Raw genomic sequence first — 18,924 nt, 5'->3', positions numbered from 1 at the left:
ATACTACTTTGTGATGATTATATTACTAGATGCCAATAATGTGTGCCTATTGAAGAGTGATAAAGTCCCTTCTTAATATTCTACAGAATCTTTCCAATCTATTCACCTTCCCATTGAATAATGAACATAATCAGCATCAACAATTAATAGATGGCTGCCTGCAGGAATGGATAATTTTAAACTCTGCAAAATTGTCCATTTCACAAACAAAAACACCATTGTTTAAAAGACACTCGCCTGAACAGGGACTTGAACCCTGGACCCTCAGATTAAAAGTCTGATGCTCTACCGACTGAGCTATCCAGGCTCTGAGCACTGAAGTTGCCATATTGGAAACTGCTCAAATATATAAAACATGACAATTTTCTGTGCAATTACAAAAAATGTGGAAAAATATATGTGTTACTGCAATCATGAACTGAAAGACTTGGCTTGTAGGGTCTCTTGATGAAATATATTTTAGTTTCCTCTGTGTTTAAGATGTAAATCCTTAGATTCGTTAAGTATCACCTTACTTCAATAATCACATTCAATTATTTTTGTCAAAGAGGTTTGATTTATTACTTGTCTAATTTAATCACTGTGTGCCTATCAAAGAAGGATGGATTTGAGTTCCTGATGAAATAAAGTCTTTAGAACTGACATGTAGCGATACTACTTTGTGATGATTATATTACTAGATGCCAATAATGTGTGCCTATTGAAGAGTGATAAAGTCCATTCTTAATATTCTATAGAATCTTTCCAATCTATTCACCTTCCCATTGAATAATGAACATAATCAGCATCAACAATTAAAAGATGGCTGCCTGCAGGAATGGATAATTTTATACTCTGCAAAATTGTCCATTTCACAAACAAAAACACCATTGTTTAAAAGACACTCGCCTGAACAGGGACTTGAACCCTGGACCCTCAGATTAAAAGTCTGATGCTCTACTGACTGAGCTATCCAGGCTCTGAGTGCTAAAGTTGCCATATTGAAAACTGCTCGAAATATATAAAACATGACAATTTGCTGTGCAATTACAAAAAATGTGGAAACATATATGTGTTACTGCAATCATGAACTGAAAGACTTGGCTTGTAGGGTCTCTTGGTGAAATATATTTTAGTATCCTCTGTGTTTAAGTTGTAAATCCTTAGATGCTTTAAGTATCACCTCACTTCAATAATCACATTCAATTATTTTTGTCAAAGAGGTTTGATTTATTACTTGTCTAATTTAATCACTGTGTGCCTATCAAAGAAGGATGGATTTGAGTTCCTGATGAAACAAAGTCTTTAGAACTGACATGTAGTGATACTACTTTGTGATGACTATATTACTAGATGCCAATAATGTGTGCCTATTGAAGAGTGATAAAGTCCATTCTTAATATTCTAAAGAATCTCTCCAATCTATACACCTTCCCATTGAATAATGAACATAATCAGCATCAACAATTAAAAGATGGCTGCCTGCAGGAATGGATGATTTTAAACTCTGCAAAATTGTCCATTTCACAAACAAAAACACCATTGTTTAAAATACACACGCCTGAACAGGGACTTGAACCCTGGACCCTCAGATTAAAAGTCTGATGCTCTACCGACTGAGCTATCCAGGCTCTGAGCACTGAAATTGCCATATTGGAAACTGCTCGAAATATATAAAACATGACAATTTGCTGTGCAATTACAAAAAATGTGGAAAAATATGTGTGTTACTGCTATCATGAACTAAAAGACTTGGCTTGTAGGGTCTCTTGATGAAATATATTTTAGTTTCCTCTGTGTTTAAGATGTAAATCCTTAGATTCGTTAAGTATCACCTTACTTCAATAATCACATTCAATTATTTTTGTCAAAGAGGTTTGATTTATTACTTGTCTAATTTAATCACTGTGTGCCTATCAAAGAAGGATGGATTTGAGTTCCTGATGAAATAATGTCTTTAGAACTGACATGTAGCGATACTACTTTGTGATGATTATATTACTAGATGCCAATAATGTGTGCCTATTGAAGAGTGATAAAGTCCATTCTTAATATTCTACAGAATCTTTCCAATCTATTCACCTTCCCATTGATTAATGAACATAATCAGCATCAACAATTAAAAGATGGCTGCCTACAGGAATGGATAATTTTAAACTCTGCAAAATTGTCCATTTCACAAACAAAAACACCATTGTTTAAAAGACACTCGCATGAACAGGGACTTGAACCCTGGACCCTCAGATTAAAAGTCTGATGCTCTTCCGACTGAGCTATCCAGGCTCTGAGTGCTGTAGTTGCCATATTGGAAACTGCTCAAATATATAAAACATGACAATTTGCTGTGCAATTACAAAAAATGTGGAAAAATATATGTGTTACTGCAATCATGAACTGAAAGACTTGGCTTGTAGGGTCTCTTGATGAAATATATTTTAGTTTCCTCTGTGTTTAAGTTGTAAATCCTTAGATGCTTTAAGTATCACCTCACTTCAATAATCACATTCAATTTTTTTTGTCAAAGAGGTTTGATTTATTACTTGTCTAATTTAATCACTGTGTGCCTATCAAAGAAGGATGGATTTGAGTTCCTGATGAAACAAAGTCTTTAGAACTGACATGTAGTGATACTACTTTGTGATGACTATATTACTAGATGCCAATAATGTGTGCCTATTGAAGAGTGATAAAGTCCATTCTTAATATTCTACAGAATCTTTCCAATCTATTCACCTTCCCATTGAATAATGAACATAATCAGCATCAACAATTAAAAGATGGCTGCCTGCAGGAATGGATCATTTTAAACTCTGCAAAATTGTCCATTTCACAAACAAAAACACCATTGTTTAAAAGACACTCGCCTGAACAGGGACTTGAACCCTGGACCCTCAGATTAAAAGTCTGATGCTCTACTGACTGAGCTATCCAGGCTCTGAGTGCTAAAGTTGCCATATTGAAAACTGCTCGAAATATATAAAACATGACAATTTGCTGTGCAATTACAAAAAATGTGGAAACATATATGTGTTACTGCAATCATGAACTGAAAGGCTTGGCTTGTAGGGTCTCTTGGTGAAATATATTTTAGTATCCTCTGTGTTTAAGTTGTAAATCCTTAGATGCTTTAAGTATCACCTCACTTCAATAATCACATTCAATTATTTTTGTCAAAGAGGTTTGATTTATTACTTGTCTAATTTAATCACTGTGTGCCTATCAAAGAAGGATGGATTTGAGTTCCTGATGAAACAAAGTCTTTAGAACTGACATGTAGTGATACTACTTTGTGATGACTATATTACTAGATGCCAATAATGTGTGCCTATTGAAGAGTGATAAAGTCCATTCTTAATATTCTAAAGAATCTCTCCAATCTATACACCTTCCCATTGAATAATGAACATAATCAGCATCAACAATTAAAAGATGGCTGCCTGCAGGAATGGATGATTTTAAACTCTGCAAAATTGTCCATTTCACAAACAAAAACACCATTGTTTAAAATACACACGCCTGAACAGGGACTTGAACCCTGGACCCTCAGATTAAAAGTCTGATGCTCTACCGACTGAGCTATCCAGGCTCTGAGCACTGAAATTGCCATATTGGAAACTGCTCGAAATATATAAAACATGACAATTTGCTGTGCAATTACAAAAAATGTGGAAAAATATGTGTGTTACTGCTATCATGAACTAAAAGACTTGGCTTGTAGGGTCTCTTGATGAAATATATTTTAGTTTCCTCTGTGTTTAAGATGTAAATCCTTAGATTCGTTAAGTATCACCTTACTTCAATAATCACATTCAATTATTTTTGTCAAAGAGGTTTGATTTATTACTTGTCTAATTTAATCACTGTGTGCCTATCAAAGAAGGATGGATTTGAGTTCCTGATGAAATAAAGTCTTTAGAACTGACATGTAGCGATACTACTTTGTGATGATTATATTACTAGATGCCAATAATGTGTGCCTATTGAAGAGTGATAAAGTCCATTCTTAATATTCTACAGAATCTTTCCAATCTATTCACCTTCCCATTGATTAATGAACATAATCAGCATCAACAATTAAAAGATGGCTGCCTACAGGAATGGATAATTTTAAACTCTGCAAAATTGTCCATTTCACAAACAAAAACACCATTGTTTAAAAGATACTCGCATGAACAGGGACTTGAACCCTGGACCCTCAGATTAAAAGTCTGATGCTCTTCCGACTGAGCTATCCAGGCTCTGAGTGCTGTAGTTGCCATATTGGAAACTGCTCAAATATATAAAACATGACAATTTGCTGTGCAATTACAAAAAATGTGGAAAAATATATGTGTTACTGCAATCATGAACTGAAAGACTTGGCTTGTAGGGTCTCTTGATGAAATATATTTTAGTTTCCTCTGTGTTTAAGTTGTAAATCCTTAGATGCTTTAAGTATCACCTCACTTCAATAATCACATTCAATTTTTTTTGTCAAAGAGGTTTGATTTATTACTTGTCTAATTTAATCACTGTGTGCCTATCAAAGAAGGATGGATTTGAGTTCCTGATGAAACAAAGTCTTTAGAACTGACATGTAGTGATACTACTTTGTGATGACTATATTACTAGATGCCAATAATGTGTGCCTATTGAAGAGTGATAAAGTCCATTCTTAATATTCTACAGAATCTTTCCAATCTATTCACCTTCCCATTGAATAATGAACATAATCAGCATCAACAATTAAAAGATGGCTGCCTGCAGGAATGGATCATTTTAAACTCTGCAAAATTGTCCATTTCACAAACAAAAACACCATTGTTTAAAAGACACTCGCCTGAACAGGGACTTGAACCCTGGACCCTCAGATTAAAAGTCTGATGCTCTACCGACTGAGCTATCCAGGCTCTGAGCAGTGAAGTTGCCATATTGGAAACAGCTCGAAATATATAAAACATGACAATTTGCTGTGCAATTACAAAAAATGTGGAAAAATATATGTGTTACTGCAATCATGAACTGAAAGACTTGGCTTGTAGGGTATCTTGATGAAATATATTTTAGTTTCCTCTGTGTTTAAGTTGTAAATCCTTAGATGCTTTAAGTATCACCTCACTTCAATAATCACATTCAATTATTTTTGTCAAAGAGGATTGATTTATTACTTGTCTAATTTAATCACTGTGTGCCTATCAAAGAAGGATGGATTTGAGTTCCTGATGAAACAAAGTCTTTAGAACTGACATGTAGTGATACTACTTTGTGATGACTATAGTACTAGATGCCAATAATGTGTGCCTATTGAAGAGTGATAAAGTCCATTCTTAATATTCTACAGAATCTTTCCAATCTATACACCTTCCCATTGATTAATGAACATAATCAGCATCAACAATTAAAAGATGGCTGCCTACAGGAATGGATAATTTTAAACTCTGCAAAATTATCAATTTCACAAACAAAAACATTATTGATTAAAAGACACTCGCATGAACAGGGACTTGAACCCTGGACCCTCAGATTGAAAGTCTGATGCTCTACCGACTGAGCTATCCAGGCTCTGAGTGCTGTAGTTGCCATATTGGAAACTGCTCAAAATATATAAAACATGACAATTTGCTGTGCAATAACAAAAAATGTGGAAAAATATATATGTGTTACTGCAATCATGAACTGAAAGACTTGGCTTGTAGGGTCTCTTGATGAAATATATTTTAGTTTCCTCTGTGTTTAAGTTGTAAATCCTTAGATGCTTTAAGTATCACCTCACTTCAATAATCACATTCAATTATTTTTGTCAAAGAGGTTTGATTTATTACTTGTCTAATTTAATCACTGTGTGCCTATCAAAGTAGGATGGATTTGAGTTCCTGATGAAATAAAGTCTTTAGAACTGACATGTAGCGATACTACTTTGTGATGATTATATTACTAGATGCCAATAATGTGTGCCTATTGAAGAGTGATAAAGTCCATTCTTAATATTCTACAGAATCTTTACAATCTATACACCTTCCCATTGAATAATTAACATAATCAGCATCAACAATTAAAAGATGGCTGCCTGCAGGAATGGATGATTTTAAACTCTCCAAAATTGTCCATTTCACAAACAAAAACACCATTGTTTAAAAGACACTCGCCTGAACAGGGACTTGAACCCTGGACCCTCAGATTAAAAGTCTGATGCTCTACCGACTGAGCTATCCAGGCTCTGAGCGCTGAAGTTGCTATATTGAAAACTGCTCGAAATATATAAAACATGACAATTTGCTGTGCAATTACAAAAAATGTGGAAACATATATGTGTTACTGCAATCATGAACTGAAAGACTTGGCTTGTAGGGTCTCTTGGTGAAATATATTTTAGTATCCTCTGTGTTTAAGTTGTAAATCCTTAGATGCTTTAAGTATCACCTCACTTCAATAATCACATTCAATTATTTTTGTCAAAGAGGTTTGATTTATTACTTGTCTAATTTAATCACTGTGTGCCTATCAAAGAAGGATGGATTTGAGTTCCTGATGAAACAAAGTCTTTAGAACTGACATGTAGTGATACTACTTTGTGATGACTATATTACTAGATGCCAATAATGTGTGCCTATTGAAGAGTGATAAAGTCCATTCTTAATATTCTAAAGAATCTCTCCAATCTATACACCTTCCCATTGAATAATGAACATAATCAGCATCAACAATTAAAAGATGGCTGCCTGCAGGAATGGATGATTTTAAACTCTGCAAAATTGTCCATTTCACAAACAAAAACACCATTGTTTAAAATACACACGCCTGAACAGGGACTTGAACCCTGGACCCTCAGATTAAAAGTCTGATGCTCTACCGACTGAGCTATCCAGGCTCTGAGCACTGAAATTGCCATATTGGAAACTGCTCGAAATATATAAAACATGACAATTTGCTGTGCAATTACAAAAAATTTGGAAAAATATGTGTGTTACTGCTATCATGAACTAAAAGACTTGGCTTGTAGGGTCTCTTGATGAAATATATTTTAGTTTCCTCTGTGTTTAAGATGTAAATCCTTAGATTCGTTAAGTATCACCTTACTTCAATAATCACATTCAATTATTTTTGTCAAAGAGGTTTGATTTATTACTTGTCTAATTTAATCACTGTGTGCCTATCAAAGAAGGATGGATTTGAGTTCCTGATGAAATAAAGTCTTTAGAACTGACATGTAGCGATACTACTTTGTGATGATTATATTACTAGATGCCAATAATGTGTGCCTATTGAAGAGTGATAAAGTCCATTCTTAATATTCTACAGAATCTTTCCAATCTATTCACCTTCCCATTGATTAATGAACATAATCAGCATCAACAATTAAAAGATGGCTGCCTACAGGAATGGATAATTTTAAACTCTGCAAAATTGTCCATTTCACAAACAAAAACACCATTGTTTAAAAGACACTCGCATGAACAGGGACTTGAACCCTGGACCCTCAGATTAAAAGTCTGATGCTCTTCCGACTGAGCTATCCAGGCTCTGAGTGCTGTAGTTGCCATATTGGAAACTGCTCAAATATATAAAACATGACAATTTGCTGTGCAATTACAAAAAATGTGGAAAAATATATGTGTTACTGCAATCATGAACTGAAAGACTTGGCTTGCAGGGTCTCTTGATGAAATATATTTTAGTTTCCTCTGTGTTTAAGTTGTAAATCCTTAGATGCTTTAAGTATCACCTCACTTCAATAATCACATTCAATTTTTTTTGTCAAAGAGGTTTGATTTATTACTTGTCTAATTTAATCACTGTGTGCCTATCAAAGAAGGATGGATTTGAGTTCCTGATGAAACAAAGTCTTTAGAACTGACATGTAGTGATACTACTTTGTGATGACTATATTACTAGATGCCAATAATGTGTGCCTATTGAAGAGTGATAAAGTCCATTCTTAATATTCTACAGAATCTTTCCAATCTATTCACCTTCCCATTGAATAATGAACATAATCAGCATCAACAATTAAAAGATGGCTGCCTGCAGGAATGGATCATTTTAAACTCTCCAAAATTGTCCATTTCACAAACAAAAACACCATTGTTTAAAAGACACTCGCCTGAACAGGGACTTGAACCCTGGACCCTCAGATTAAAAGTCTGATGCTCTACCGACTGAGCTATCCAGGCTCTGAGCAGTGAAGTTGCCATATTGGAAACAGCTCGAAATATATAAAACATGACAATTTGCTGTGCAATTACAAAAAATGTGGAAAAATATATGTGTTACTGCAATCATGAACTGAAAGACTTGGCTTGTAGGGTATCTTGATGAAATATATTTTAGTTTCCTCTGTGTTTAAGTTGTAAATCCTTAGATGCTTTAAGTATCACCTCACTTCAATAATCACATTCAATTATTTTTGTCAAAGAGGATTGATTTATTACTTGTCTAATTTAATCACTGTGTGCCTATCAAAGAAGGATGGATTTGAGTTCCTGATGAAACAAAGTCTTTAGAACTGACATGTAGTGATACTACTTTGTGATGACTATAGTACTAGATGCCAATAATGTGTGCCTATTGAAGAGTGATAAAGTCCATTCTTAATATTCTACAGAATCTTTCCAATCTATACACCTTCCCATTGATTAATGAACATAATCAGCATCAACAATTAAAAGATGGCTGCCTACAGGAATGGATAATTTTAAACTCTGCAAAATTATCAATTTCACAAACAAAAACATTATTGATTAAAAGACACTCGCATGAACAGGGACTTGAACCCTGGACCCTCAGATTGAAAGTCTGATGCTCTACCGACTGAGCTATCCAGGCTCTGAGTGCTGTAGTTGCCATATTGGAAACTGCTCAAAATATATAAAACATGACAATTTGCTGTGCAATAACAAAAAATGTGGAAAAATATATATGTGTTACTGCAATCATGAACTGAAAGACTTGGCTTGTAGGGTCTCTTGATGAAATATATTTTAGTTTCCTCTGTGTTTAAGTTGTAAATCCTTAGATGCTTTAAGTATCACCTCACTTCAATAATCACATTCAATTATTTTTGTCAAAGAGGTTTGATTTATTACTTGTCTAATTTAATCACTGTGTGCCTATCAAAGTAGGATGGATTTGAGTTCCTGATGAAATAAAGTCTTTAGAACTGACATGTAGCGATACTACTTTGTGATGATTATATTACTAGATGCCAATAATGTGTGCCTATTGAAGAGTGATAAAGTCCATTCTTAATATTCTACAGAATCTTTACAATCTATACACCTTCCCATTGAATAATTAACATAATCAGCATCAACAATTAAAAGATGGCTGCCTGCAGGAATGGATGATTTTAAACTCTCCAAAATTGTCCATTTCACAAACAAAAACACCATTGTTTAAAAGACACTCGCCTGAACAGGGACTTGAACCCTGGACCCTCAGATTAAAAGTCTGATGCTCTACCGACTGAGCTATCCAGGCTCTGAGCGCTGAAGTTGCTATATTGGAAACTGCTCGAAATATATAAAACATGACAATTTGCTGTGCAATTACAAAAAAATTGGAAAAATATATGTGTTACTGCAATCATGAACTGAAAGACTTAGCTTGTAGGGTATCTTGATGAAATATATTTTAGTTTCCTCTGTGTTTAAGATGTAAATCCTTAGATTCGTTAAGTATCACCTTACTTCAATAATCACATTCAATTATTTTTGTCAAAGAGGTTTGATTTATTACTTGTCTAATTTAATCACTGTGTGCCTATCAAAGAAGGATGGATTTGAGTTCCTGATGAAATAAAGTCTTTAGAACTGACATGTAGCGATACTACTTTGTGATGATTATATTACTAGATGCCAATAATGTGTGCCTATTGAAGAGTGATAAAGTCCATTCTTAATATTCTACAAAATCTTTCCAATCTATTCACCTTCCCATTGAATAATGAACATAATCAGCATCAACAATTAAAAGATGGCTGCCTACAGGAATGGATAATTTTAAACTCTGCAAAATTGTCCATTTCACAAACAAAAACACCATTGTTTAAAATACACTCGCATGAACAGGGACTTGAACCCTGGACCCTCAGATTAAAAGTCTGATGCTCTACCGGCTGAGCTATCCAGGCTCTGAACACCAAAGTTGCCATATTGGAAACTGCTCAAATATATAAAACATGACAATTTGCTGTGCAATTACAAAAAATGTGGAAAAATATATGTGTTACTGCAATCATGAACTGAAAGACTTGGCTTGTAGGGTCTCTTGATGAAATATATTTTAGTTTCCTCTGTGTTTAAGTTGTAAATCCTTAGATGCTTTAAGTATCACCTCACTTCAATAATCACATTCAATTTTTTTTGTCAAAGAGGTTTGATTTATTACTTGTCTAATTTAATCACTGTGTGCCTATCAAAGAAGGATGGATTTGAGTTCCTGATGAAACAAAGTCTTTAGAACTGACATGTAATGATACTACTTTGTGATGACTATATTACTAGATGCCAATAATGTGTGCCTATTGAAGAGTGATAAAGTCCATTCTTAATATTCTAAAGAATCTCTCCAATCTATACACCTTCCCATTGAATAATGAACATAATCAGCATCAACAATTAAAAGATGGCTGCCTGCAGGAATGGATGATTTTAAACTCTGCAAAATTGTCCATTTCACAAACAAAAACACCATTGTTTAAAATACACATGCCTGAACAGGGACTTGAACCCTGGACCCTCAGATTAAAAGTCTGATGCTCTACCGACTGAGCTATCCAGGCTCTGAGCACTGAAATTGCCATATTGGAAACTGCTCGAAATATATAAAACATGACAATTTGCTGTGCAATTACAAAAAATGTGGAAAAATATGTGTGTTACTGCTATCATGAACTAAAAGACTTGGCTTGTAGGGTCTCTTGATGAAATATATTTTAGTTTCCTCTGTGTTTAAGATGTAAATCCTTAGATTCGTTAAGTATCACCTTACTTCAATAATCACATTCAATTATTTTTGTCAAAGAGGTTTGATTTATTACTTGTCTAATTTAATCACTGTGTGCCTATCAAAGAAGGATGGATTTGAGTTCCTGATGAAATAAAGTCTTTAGAACTGACATGTAGCGATACTACTTTGTGATGATTATATTACTAGATGCCAATAATGTGTGCCTATTGAAGAGTGATAAAGTCCATTCTTAATATTCTACAGAATCTTTCCAATCTATTCACCTTCCCATTGAATAATGAACATAATCAGCATCAACAATTAAAAGATGGCTGCCTGCAGGAATGGATCATTTTAAACTCTGCAAAATTGTCCATTTCACAAACAAAAACACCATTGTTTAAAAGACACTCGCCTGAACAGGGACTTGAACCCTGGACCCTCAGATTAAAAGTCTGATGCTCTACTGACTGAGCTATCCAGGCTCTGAGTGCTAAAGTTGCCATATTGAAAACTGCTCGAAATATATAAAACATGACAATTTGCTGTGCAATTACAAAAAATGTGGAAACATATATGTGTTACTGCAATCATGAACTGAAAGACTTGGCTTGTAGGGTCTCTTGGTGAAATATATTTTAGTATCCTCTGTGTTTAAGTTGTAAATCCTTAGATGCTTTAAGTATCACCTCACTTCAATAATCACATTCAATTATTTTTGTCAAAGAGGTTTGATTTATTACTTGTCTAATTTAATCACTGTGTGCCTATCAAAGAAGGATGGATTTGAGTTCCTGATGAAACAAAGTCTTTAGAACTGACATGTAGTGATACTACTTTGTGATGACTATATTACTAGATGCCAATAATGTGTGCCTATTGAAGAGTGATAAAGTCCATTCTTAATATTCTAAAGAATCTCTCCAATCTATACACCTTCCCATTGAATAATGAACATAATCAGCATCAACAATTAAAAGATGGCTGCCTGCAGGAATGGATGATTTTAAACTCTGCAAAATTGTCCATTTCACAAACAAAAACACCATTGTTTAAAATACACACGCCTGAACAGGGACTTGAACCCTGGACCCTCAGATTAAAAGTCTGATGCTCTACTGACTGAGCTATCCAGGCTCTGAGCACTGAAATTGCCATATTGGAAACTGCTCGAAATATATAAAACATGACAATTTGCTGTGCAATTACAAAAAATGTGGAAAAATATGTGTGTTACTGCTATCATGAACTAAAAGACTTGGCTTGTAGGGTCTCTTGATGAAATATATTTTAGTTTCCTCTGTGTTTAAGATGTAAATCCTTAGATTCGTTAAGTATCACCTTACTTCAATAATCACATTCAATTATTTTTGTCAAAGAGGTTTGATTTATTACTTGTCTAATTTAATCACTGTGTGCCTATCAAAGATGGATGGATTTGAGTTCCTGATGAAATAAAGTCTTTAGAACTGACATGTAGCGATACTACTTTGTGATGATTATATTACTAGATGCCAATAATGTGTGCCTATTGAAGAGTGATAAAGTCCATTCTTAATATTCTACAGAATCTTTCCAATCTATTCACCTTCCCATTGATTAATGAACATAATCAGCATCAACAATTAAAAGATGGCTGCCTACAGGAATGGATAATTTTAAACTCTGCAAAATTGTCCATTTCACAAACAAAAACACCATTGTTTAAAAGACACTCGCATGAACAGGGACTTGAACCCTGGACCCTCAGATTAAAAGTCTGATGCTCTTCCGACTGAGCTATCCAGGCTCTGAGTGCTGTAGTTGCCATATTGGAAACTGCTCAAATATATAAAACATGACAATTTGCTGTGCAATTACAAAAAATGTGGAAAAATATATGTGTTACTGCAATCATGAACTGAAAGACTTGGCTTGCAGGGTCTCTTGATGAAATATATTTTAGTTTCCTCTGTGTTTAAGTTGTAAATCCTTAGATGCTTTAAGTATCACCTCACTTCAATAATCACATTCAATTTTTTTTGTCAAAGAGGTTTGATTTATTACTTGTCTAATTTAATCACTGTGTGCCTATCAAAGAAGGATGGATTTGAGTTCCTGATGAAACAAAGTCTTTAGAACTGACATGTAGTGATACTACTTTGTGATGACTATATTACTAGATGCCAATAATGTGTGCCTATTGAAGAGTGATAAAGTCCATTCTTAATATTCTACAGAATCTTTCCAATCTATTCACCTTCCCATTGAATAATGAACATAATCAGCATCAACAATTAAAAGATGGCTGCCTGCAGGAATGGATCATTTTAAACTCTGCAAAATTGTCCATTTCACAAACAAAAACACCATTGTTTAAAAGACACTCGCCTGAACAGGACTTGAACCCTGGACCCTCAGATTAAAAGTCTGATGCTCTACCGACTGAGCTATCCAGGCTCTGAGCAGTGAAGTTGCCATATTGGAAACAGCTCGAAATATATAAAACATGACAATTTGCTGTGCAATTACAAAAAATGTGGAAAAATATATGTGTTACTGCAATCATGAACTGAAAGACTTGGCTTGTAGGGTATCTTGATGAAATATATTTTAGTTTCCTCTGTGTTTAAGTTGTAAATCCTTAGATGCTTTAAGTATCACCTCACTTCAATAATCACATTCAATTATTTTTGTCAAAGAGGATTGATTTATTACTTGTCTAATTTAATCACTGTGTGCCTATCAAAGAAGGATGGATTTGAGTTCCTGATGAAACAAAGTCTTTAGAACTGACATGTAGTGATACTACTTTGTGATGACTATAGTACTAGATGCCAATAATGTGTGCCTATTGAAGAGTGATAAAGTCCATTCTTAATATTCTACAGAATCTTTCCAATCTATACACCTTCCCATTGATTAATGAACATAATCAGCATCAACAATTAAAAGATGGCTGCCTACAGGAATGGATAATTTTAAACTCTGCAAAATTATCAATTTCACAAACAAAAACATTATTGATTAAAAGACACTCGCATGAACAGGGACTTGAACCGTGGACCCTCAGATTGAAAGTCTGATGCTCTACCGACTGAGCTATCCAGGCTCTGAGTGCTGTAGTTGCCATATTGGAAACTGCTCAAAATATATAAAACATGACAATTTGCTGTGCAATAACAAAAAATGTGGAAAAATATATATGTGTTACTGCAATCATGAACTGAAAGACTTGGCTTGTAGGGTCTCTTGATGAAATATATTTTAGTTTCCTCTGTGTTTAAGTTGTAAATCCTTAGATGCTTTAAGTATCACCTCACTTCAATAATCACATTCAATTATTTTTGTCAAAGAGGTTTGATTTATTACTTGTCTAATTTAATCACTGTGTGCCTATCAAAGTAGGATGGATTTGAGTTCCTGATGAAATAAAGTCTTTAGAACTGACATGTAGCGATACTACTTTGTGATGATTATATTACTAGATGCCAATAATGTGTGCCTATTGAAGAGTGATAAAGTCCATTCTTAATATTCTACAGAATCTTTACAATCTATACACCTTCCCATTGAATAATTAACATAATCAGCATCAACAATTAAAAGATGGCTGCCTGCAGGAATGGATGATTTTAAACTCTCCAAAATTGTCCATTTCACAAACAAAAACACCATTGTTTAAAAGACACTCGCCTGAACAGGGACTTGAACCCTGGACCCTCAGATTAAAAGTCTGATGCTCTACCGACTGAGCTATCCAGGCTCTGAGCGCTGAAGTTGCTATATTGGAAACTGCTCGAAATATATAAAACATGACAATTTGCTGTGCAATTACAAAAAAATTGGAAAAATATATGTGTTACTGCAATCATGAACTGAAAGACTTAGCTTGTAGGGTATCTTGATGAAATATATTTTAGTTTCCTCTGTGTTTAAGATGTAAATCCTTAGATTCGTTAAGTATCACCTTACTTCAATAATCACATTCAATTATTTTTGTCAAAGAGGTTTGATTTATTACTTGTCTAATTTAATCACTGTGTGCCTATCAAAGAAGGATGGATTTGAGTTCCTGATGAAATAAAGTCTTTAGAACTGACATGTAGCGATACTACTTTGTGATGATTATATTACTAGATGCCAATAATGTGTGCCTATTGAAGAGTGATAAAGTCCATTCTTAATATTCTACAAAATCTTTTCAATCTATTCACCTTCCCATTGAATAATGAACATAATCAGCATCAACAATTAAAAGATGGCTGCCTACAGGAATGGATAATTTTAAACTCTGCAAAATTGTCCATTTCACAAACAAAAACACCATTGTTTAAAATACACTCGCATGAACAGGGACTTGAACCCTGGACCCTCAGATTAAAAGTCTGATGCTCTACCGGCTGAGCTATCCAGGCTCTGAACACCAAAGTTGCCATATTGGAAACTGCTCAAATATATAAAACATGACAATTTGCTGTGCAATTACAAAAAATGTGGAAAAATATATGTGTTACTGCAATCATGAACTGAAAGACTTGGCTTGTAGGGTCTCTTGATGAAATATATTTTAGTTTCCTCTGTGTTTAAGTTGTAAATCCTTAGATGCTTTAAGTATCACCTCACTTCAATAATCACATTCAATTTTTTTTGTCAAAGAGGTTTGATTTATTACTTGCCTAATTTAATCACTGTGTGCCTATCAAAGAAGGATGGATTTGAGTTCCTGATGAAACAAAGTCTTTAGAACTGACATGTAGTGATAATACTTTGTAATGACTATATTACTAGATGCCAATAATGTGTGCCTATTGAAGAGTGATAAAGTCCATTCTTAATATTCTAAAGAATCTCTCCAATCTATACACCTTCCCATTGAATAATGAACATAATCAGCATCAACAATTAAAAGATGGCTGCCTGCAGGAATGGATGATTTTAAACTCTGCAAAATTGTCCATTTCACAAACAAAAACACCATTGTTTAAAATACACTCACCTGAACAGGGACTTGAACCCTGGACCCTCCGATTAAAAGTCTGATGCTCTACCGACTGAGCTATCCAGGCTCTGAGCAGTGAAGTTGCCATATTGGAAACTGCTCGAAATATATAAAACATGACAATTTGCTGTGCAATTACAAAAAATGTGGAAAAATATGTGTGTTACTGCTATCATGAACTAAAAGACTTGGCTTGTAGGGTCTCTTGATGAAATATATTTTAGTTTCCTCTGTGTTTAAGATGTAAATCCTTAGATTCGTTAAGTATCACCTTACTTCAATAATCACATTCAATTATTTTTGTCAAAGAGGTTTGATTTATTACTTGTCTAATTTAATCACTGTGTGCCTATCAAAGAAAGATGGATTTGAGTTCCTGATGAAATAAAGTCTTTAGAACTGACATGTAGCGATACTACTTTGTGATGATTATATTACTAGATGCCAATAATGTGTGCCTATTGAAGAGTGATAAAGTCCATTCTTAATATTCTACAGAATCTTTCCAATCTATTCACCTTCCCATTGAATAATGAACATAATCAGCATCAACAATTAATAGATGGCTGCCTGCAGGAATGGATAATTTTAAACTCTGCAAAATTGTCCATTTTACAAACAAAAACACCATTGTTTAAAAGACACTCGCCTGAACAGGGACTTGAATCCTGGACCCTCAGATTAAAAGTCTGATGCTCTACCGGCTGAGCTATCCAGGCTCTGAACACTGAAGTTGCCATATTGGAAACTGCTCAAATATATAAAACATGACAATTTGCTGTGCAATTACAAAAAATGTGGAAACATATATGTGTTACTGCAATCATGAACTGAAAGACTTGGCTTGTAGGGTCTCTTGGTGAAATATATTTTAGTATCCTCTGTGTTTAAGTTGTAAATCCTTAGATGCTTTAAGTATCACCTCACTTCAATAATCACATTCAATTATTTTTGTCAAAGAGGTTTGATTTATTACTTGTCTAATTTAATCACTGTGTGCCTATCAAAGAAGGATGGATTTGAGTTCCTGATGAAACAAAGTCTTTAGAACTGACATGTAGTGATAATACTTTGTAATGACTATATTACTAGATGCCAATAATGTGTGCCTATTGAAGAGTGATAAAGTCCATTCTTAATATTCTAAAGAATCTCTCCAATCTATACACCTTCCCATTGAATAATGAACATAATCAGCATCAACAATTAAAAGATGGCTGCCTGCAGGAATGGATGATTTTAAACTCTGCAAAATTGTCCATTTCACAAACAAAAACACCATTGTTTAAAATACACTCACCTGAACAGGGACTTGAACCCTGGACCCTCCGATTAAAAGTCTGATGCTCTACCGACTGAGCTATCCAGGCTCTGAGCAGTGAAGTTGCCATATTGGAAACTGCTCGAAATATATAAAACATGACAATTTGCTGTGCAATTACAAAAAATGTGGAAAAATATGTGTGTTACTGCTATCATGAACTAAAAGACTTGGCTTGTAGGGTCTCTTGATGAAATATATTTTAGTTTCCTCTGTGTTTAAGATGTAAATCCTTAGATTCGTTAAGTATCACCTTACTTCAATAATCACATTCAATTATTTTTGTCAAAGAGGTTTGATTTATTACTTGTCTAATTTAATCACTGTGTGCCTATCAAAGAAAGATGGATTTGAGTTCCTGATGAAATAAAGTCTTTAGAACTGACATGTAGCGATACTACTTTGTGATGATTATATTACTAGATGCCAATAATGTGTGCCTATTGAAGAGTGATAAAGTCCATTCTTAATATTCTACAGAATCTTTCCAATCTATTCACCTTCCCATTGAATAATGAACATAATCAGCATCAACAATTAATAGATGGCTGCCTGCAGGAATGGATAATTTTAAACTCTGCAAAATTGTCCATTTTACAAACAAAAACACCATTGTTTAAAAGACACTCGCCTGAACAGGGACTTGAATCCTGGACCCTCAGATTAAAAGTCTGATGCTCTACCGGCTGAGCTATCCAGGCTCTGAACACTGAAGTTGCCATATTGGAAACTGCTCAAATATATAAAACATGACAATTTGCTGTGCAATTACAAAAAATGTGGAAAAATATATGTGTTACTGCAATCATGAACTGAAAGACTTGGCTTGTAGGGTCTCTTGATGAAATATATTTTAGTTTCCTTCTTAATGTTTAAGTTGTAAATCCTTAGATGCTTTAAGTATCACCTCACTTCAATAATCACATTCAATTTTTTTTGTCAAAGAGGTTTGATTTATTACTTGTCTAATTTAATCACTGTGTGCCTATCAAAGAAGGATGGATTTGAGTTCCTGATGAAATAAAGTATTTAGAACTGACATGTAGCGATACTACTTTGTGATGATTATATTACTAGATGCCAATAATGTGTGCCTATTGAAGAGTGATAAAGTCCATTCTTAATATTCTACAGAATCTTTCCAATCTATTCACCTTCCCATTGAATAATGAACATAATCAGCATCAACAATTAAAAGATGGCTGCCTGCAGGAATGGATCATTTTAAACTCTGCAAAATTGTCCATTTCACAAACAAAAACACCATTGTTTAAAAGACACTCGCCTGAACAGGGACTTGAACCCTGGACCCTCAGATTAAAAGTCTGATGCTCTACCGACTGAGCTATCCAGGCTCTGAGCAGTGAAGTTGCCATATTGGAAACAGCTCGAAATATATAAAACATGACAATTTGCTGTGCAATTACAAAAAATGTGGAAAAATATATGTGTTACTGCAATCATGAACTGAAAGACTTGGCTTGTAGGGTATCTTGATGAAATATATTTTAGTTTCCTCTGTGTTTAAGTTGTAAATCCTTAGATGCTTTAAGTATCACCTCACTTCAATAATCACATTCAATTATTTTTGTCAAAGAGGATTGATTTATTACTTGTCTAATTTAATCACTGTGTGCCTATCAAAGAAGGATGGATTTGAGTTCCTGATGAAACAAAGTCTTTAGAACTGACATGTAGTGATACTACTTTGTGATGA

General features: G+C 34.2%; 29 non-coding genes across 29 annotated transcripts; all 29 read right to left on the bottom strand.

Moving 5' to 3' along the window:
- Positions 1 to 234: 234 nt before the first annotated feature.
- Positions 235 to 307, bottom strand: TRNAK-UUU (transfer RNA lysine (anticodon UUU)). The gene has a single exon. It is a non-coding gene; the product is annotated as a tRNA-Lys (tRNA).
- A 578-nt stretch (positions 308 to 885) lies between these two features.
- TRNAK-UUU (transfer RNA lysine (anticodon UUU)) lies at positions 886 to 958 on the bottom strand. The gene has a single exon. It is a non-coding gene; the product is annotated as a tRNA-Lys (tRNA).
- A 579-nt stretch (positions 959 to 1,537) lies between these two features.
- On the bottom strand, positions 1,538 to 1,610 carry TRNAK-UUU (transfer RNA lysine (anticodon UUU)). The gene has a single exon. It is a non-coding gene; the product is annotated as a tRNA-Lys (tRNA).
- Positions 1,611 to 2,189: 579 nt separating this feature from the next.
- Positions 2,190 to 2,262, bottom strand: TRNAK-UUU (transfer RNA lysine (anticodon UUU)). The gene has a single exon. It is a non-coding gene; the product is annotated as a tRNA-Lys (tRNA).
- A 578-nt stretch (positions 2,263 to 2,840) lies between these two features.
- On the bottom strand, positions 2,841 to 2,913 carry TRNAK-UUU (transfer RNA lysine (anticodon UUU)). The gene has a single exon. It is a non-coding gene; the product is annotated as a tRNA-Lys (tRNA).
- A 579-nt stretch (positions 2,914 to 3,492) lies between these two features.
- TRNAK-UUU (transfer RNA lysine (anticodon UUU)) lies at positions 3,493 to 3,565 on the bottom strand. Its single transcript has one exon. It is a non-coding gene; the product is annotated as a tRNA-Lys (tRNA).
- A 579-nt stretch (positions 3,566 to 4,144) lies between these two features.
- On the bottom strand, positions 4,145 to 4,217 carry TRNAK-UUU (transfer RNA lysine (anticodon UUU)). Its single transcript has one exon. It is a non-coding gene; the product is annotated as a tRNA-Lys (tRNA).
- Positions 4,218 to 4,795: 578 nt separating this feature from the next.
- On the bottom strand, positions 4,796 to 4,868 carry TRNAK-UUU (transfer RNA lysine (anticodon UUU)). Its single transcript has one exon. It is a non-coding gene; the product is annotated as a tRNA-Lys (tRNA).
- Positions 4,869 to 5,447: 579 nt separating this feature from the next.
- TRNAE-UUC (transfer RNA glutamic acid (anticodon UUC)) lies at positions 5,448 to 5,520 on the bottom strand. The gene has a single exon. It is a non-coding gene; the product is annotated as a tRNA-Glu (tRNA).
- A 581-nt stretch (positions 5,521 to 6,101) lies between these two features.
- Positions 6,102 to 6,174, bottom strand: TRNAK-UUU (transfer RNA lysine (anticodon UUU)). The gene has a single exon. It is a non-coding gene; the product is annotated as a tRNA-Lys (tRNA).
- Positions 6,175 to 6,753: 579 nt separating this feature from the next.
- TRNAK-UUU (transfer RNA lysine (anticodon UUU)) lies at positions 6,754 to 6,826 on the bottom strand. The gene has a single exon. It is a non-coding gene; the product is annotated as a tRNA-Lys (tRNA).
- A 579-nt stretch (positions 6,827 to 7,405) lies between these two features.
- On the bottom strand, positions 7,406 to 7,478 carry TRNAK-UUU (transfer RNA lysine (anticodon UUU)). The gene has a single exon. It is a non-coding gene; the product is annotated as a tRNA-Lys (tRNA).
- A 578-nt stretch (positions 7,479 to 8,056) lies between these two features.
- On the bottom strand, positions 8,057 to 8,129 carry TRNAK-UUU (transfer RNA lysine (anticodon UUU)). Its single transcript has one exon. It is a non-coding gene; the product is annotated as a tRNA-Lys (tRNA).
- A 579-nt stretch (positions 8,130 to 8,708) lies between these two features.
- Positions 8,709 to 8,781, bottom strand: TRNAE-UUC (transfer RNA glutamic acid (anticodon UUC)). Its single transcript has one exon. It is a non-coding gene; the product is annotated as a tRNA-Glu (tRNA).
- A 581-nt stretch (positions 8,782 to 9,362) lies between these two features.
- On the bottom strand, positions 9,363 to 9,435 carry TRNAK-UUU (transfer RNA lysine (anticodon UUU)). Its single transcript has one exon. It is a non-coding gene; the product is annotated as a tRNA-Lys (tRNA).
- Positions 9,436 to 10,014: 579 nt separating this feature from the next.
- TRNAK-UUU (transfer RNA lysine (anticodon UUU)) lies at positions 10,015 to 10,087 on the bottom strand. Its single transcript has one exon. It is a non-coding gene; the product is annotated as a tRNA-Lys (tRNA).
- Positions 10,088 to 10,665: 578 nt separating this feature from the next.
- On the bottom strand, positions 10,666 to 10,738 carry TRNAK-UUU (transfer RNA lysine (anticodon UUU)). Its single transcript has one exon. It is a non-coding gene; the product is annotated as a tRNA-Lys (tRNA).
- Positions 10,739 to 11,317: 579 nt separating this feature from the next.
- Positions 11,318 to 11,390, bottom strand: TRNAK-UUU (transfer RNA lysine (anticodon UUU)). Its single transcript has one exon. It is a non-coding gene; the product is annotated as a tRNA-Lys (tRNA).
- Positions 11,391 to 11,969: 579 nt separating this feature from the next.
- On the bottom strand, positions 11,970 to 12,042 carry TRNAK-UUU (transfer RNA lysine (anticodon UUU)). The gene has a single exon. It is a non-coding gene; the product is annotated as a tRNA-Lys (tRNA).
- A 579-nt stretch (positions 12,043 to 12,621) lies between these two features.
- TRNAK-UUU (transfer RNA lysine (anticodon UUU)) lies at positions 12,622 to 12,694 on the bottom strand. Its single transcript has one exon. It is a non-coding gene; the product is annotated as a tRNA-Lys (tRNA).
- A 578-nt stretch (positions 12,695 to 13,272) lies between these two features.
- Positions 13,273 to 13,344, bottom strand: TRNAK-UUU (transfer RNA lysine (anticodon UUU)). Its single transcript has one exon. It is a non-coding gene; the product is annotated as a tRNA-Lys (tRNA).
- A 579-nt stretch (positions 13,345 to 13,923) lies between these two features.
- On the bottom strand, positions 13,924 to 13,996 carry TRNAE-UUC (transfer RNA glutamic acid (anticodon UUC)). The gene has a single exon. It is a non-coding gene; the product is annotated as a tRNA-Glu (tRNA).
- Positions 13,997 to 14,577: 581 nt separating this feature from the next.
- On the bottom strand, positions 14,578 to 14,650 carry TRNAK-UUU (transfer RNA lysine (anticodon UUU)). The gene has a single exon. It is a non-coding gene; the product is annotated as a tRNA-Lys (tRNA).
- Positions 14,651 to 15,229: 579 nt separating this feature from the next.
- On the bottom strand, positions 15,230 to 15,302 carry TRNAK-UUU (transfer RNA lysine (anticodon UUU)). Its single transcript has one exon. It is a non-coding gene; the product is annotated as a tRNA-Lys (tRNA).
- A 578-nt stretch (positions 15,303 to 15,880) lies between these two features.
- On the bottom strand, positions 15,881 to 15,953 carry TRNAK-UUU (transfer RNA lysine (anticodon UUU)). Its single transcript has one exon. It is a non-coding gene; the product is annotated as a tRNA-Lys (tRNA).
- A 579-nt stretch (positions 15,954 to 16,532) lies between these two features.
- On the bottom strand, positions 16,533 to 16,605 carry TRNAK-UUU (transfer RNA lysine (anticodon UUU)). The gene has a single exon. It is a non-coding gene; the product is annotated as a tRNA-Lys (tRNA).
- A 578-nt stretch (positions 16,606 to 17,183) lies between these two features.
- Positions 17,184 to 17,256, bottom strand: TRNAK-UUU (transfer RNA lysine (anticodon UUU)). The gene has a single exon. It is a non-coding gene; the product is annotated as a tRNA-Lys (tRNA).
- Positions 17,257 to 17,835: 579 nt separating this feature from the next.
- TRNAK-UUU (transfer RNA lysine (anticodon UUU)) lies at positions 17,836 to 17,908 on the bottom strand. The gene has a single exon. It is a non-coding gene; the product is annotated as a tRNA-Lys (tRNA).
- Positions 17,909 to 18,489: 581 nt separating this feature from the next.
- Positions 18,490 to 18,562, bottom strand: TRNAK-UUU (transfer RNA lysine (anticodon UUU)). Its single transcript has one exon. It is a non-coding gene; the product is annotated as a tRNA-Lys (tRNA).
- Positions 18,563 to 18,924: the final 362 nt, after the last annotated feature.

Source organism: Pseudophryne corroboree, chromosome 1 (genome assembly GCF_028390025.1).
Source record: "Pseudophryne corroboree isolate aPseCor3 chromosome 1, aPseCor3.hap2, whole genome shotgun sequence".
Classification (NCBI taxonomy): domain Eukaryota; kingdom Metazoa; phylum Chordata; class Amphibia; order Anura; family Myobatrachidae; genus Pseudophryne; species Pseudophryne corroboree.
Note: the sequence above shows the minus strand (reverse complement) of the source record. Positions and strands in the feature narration are given on the sequence as shown.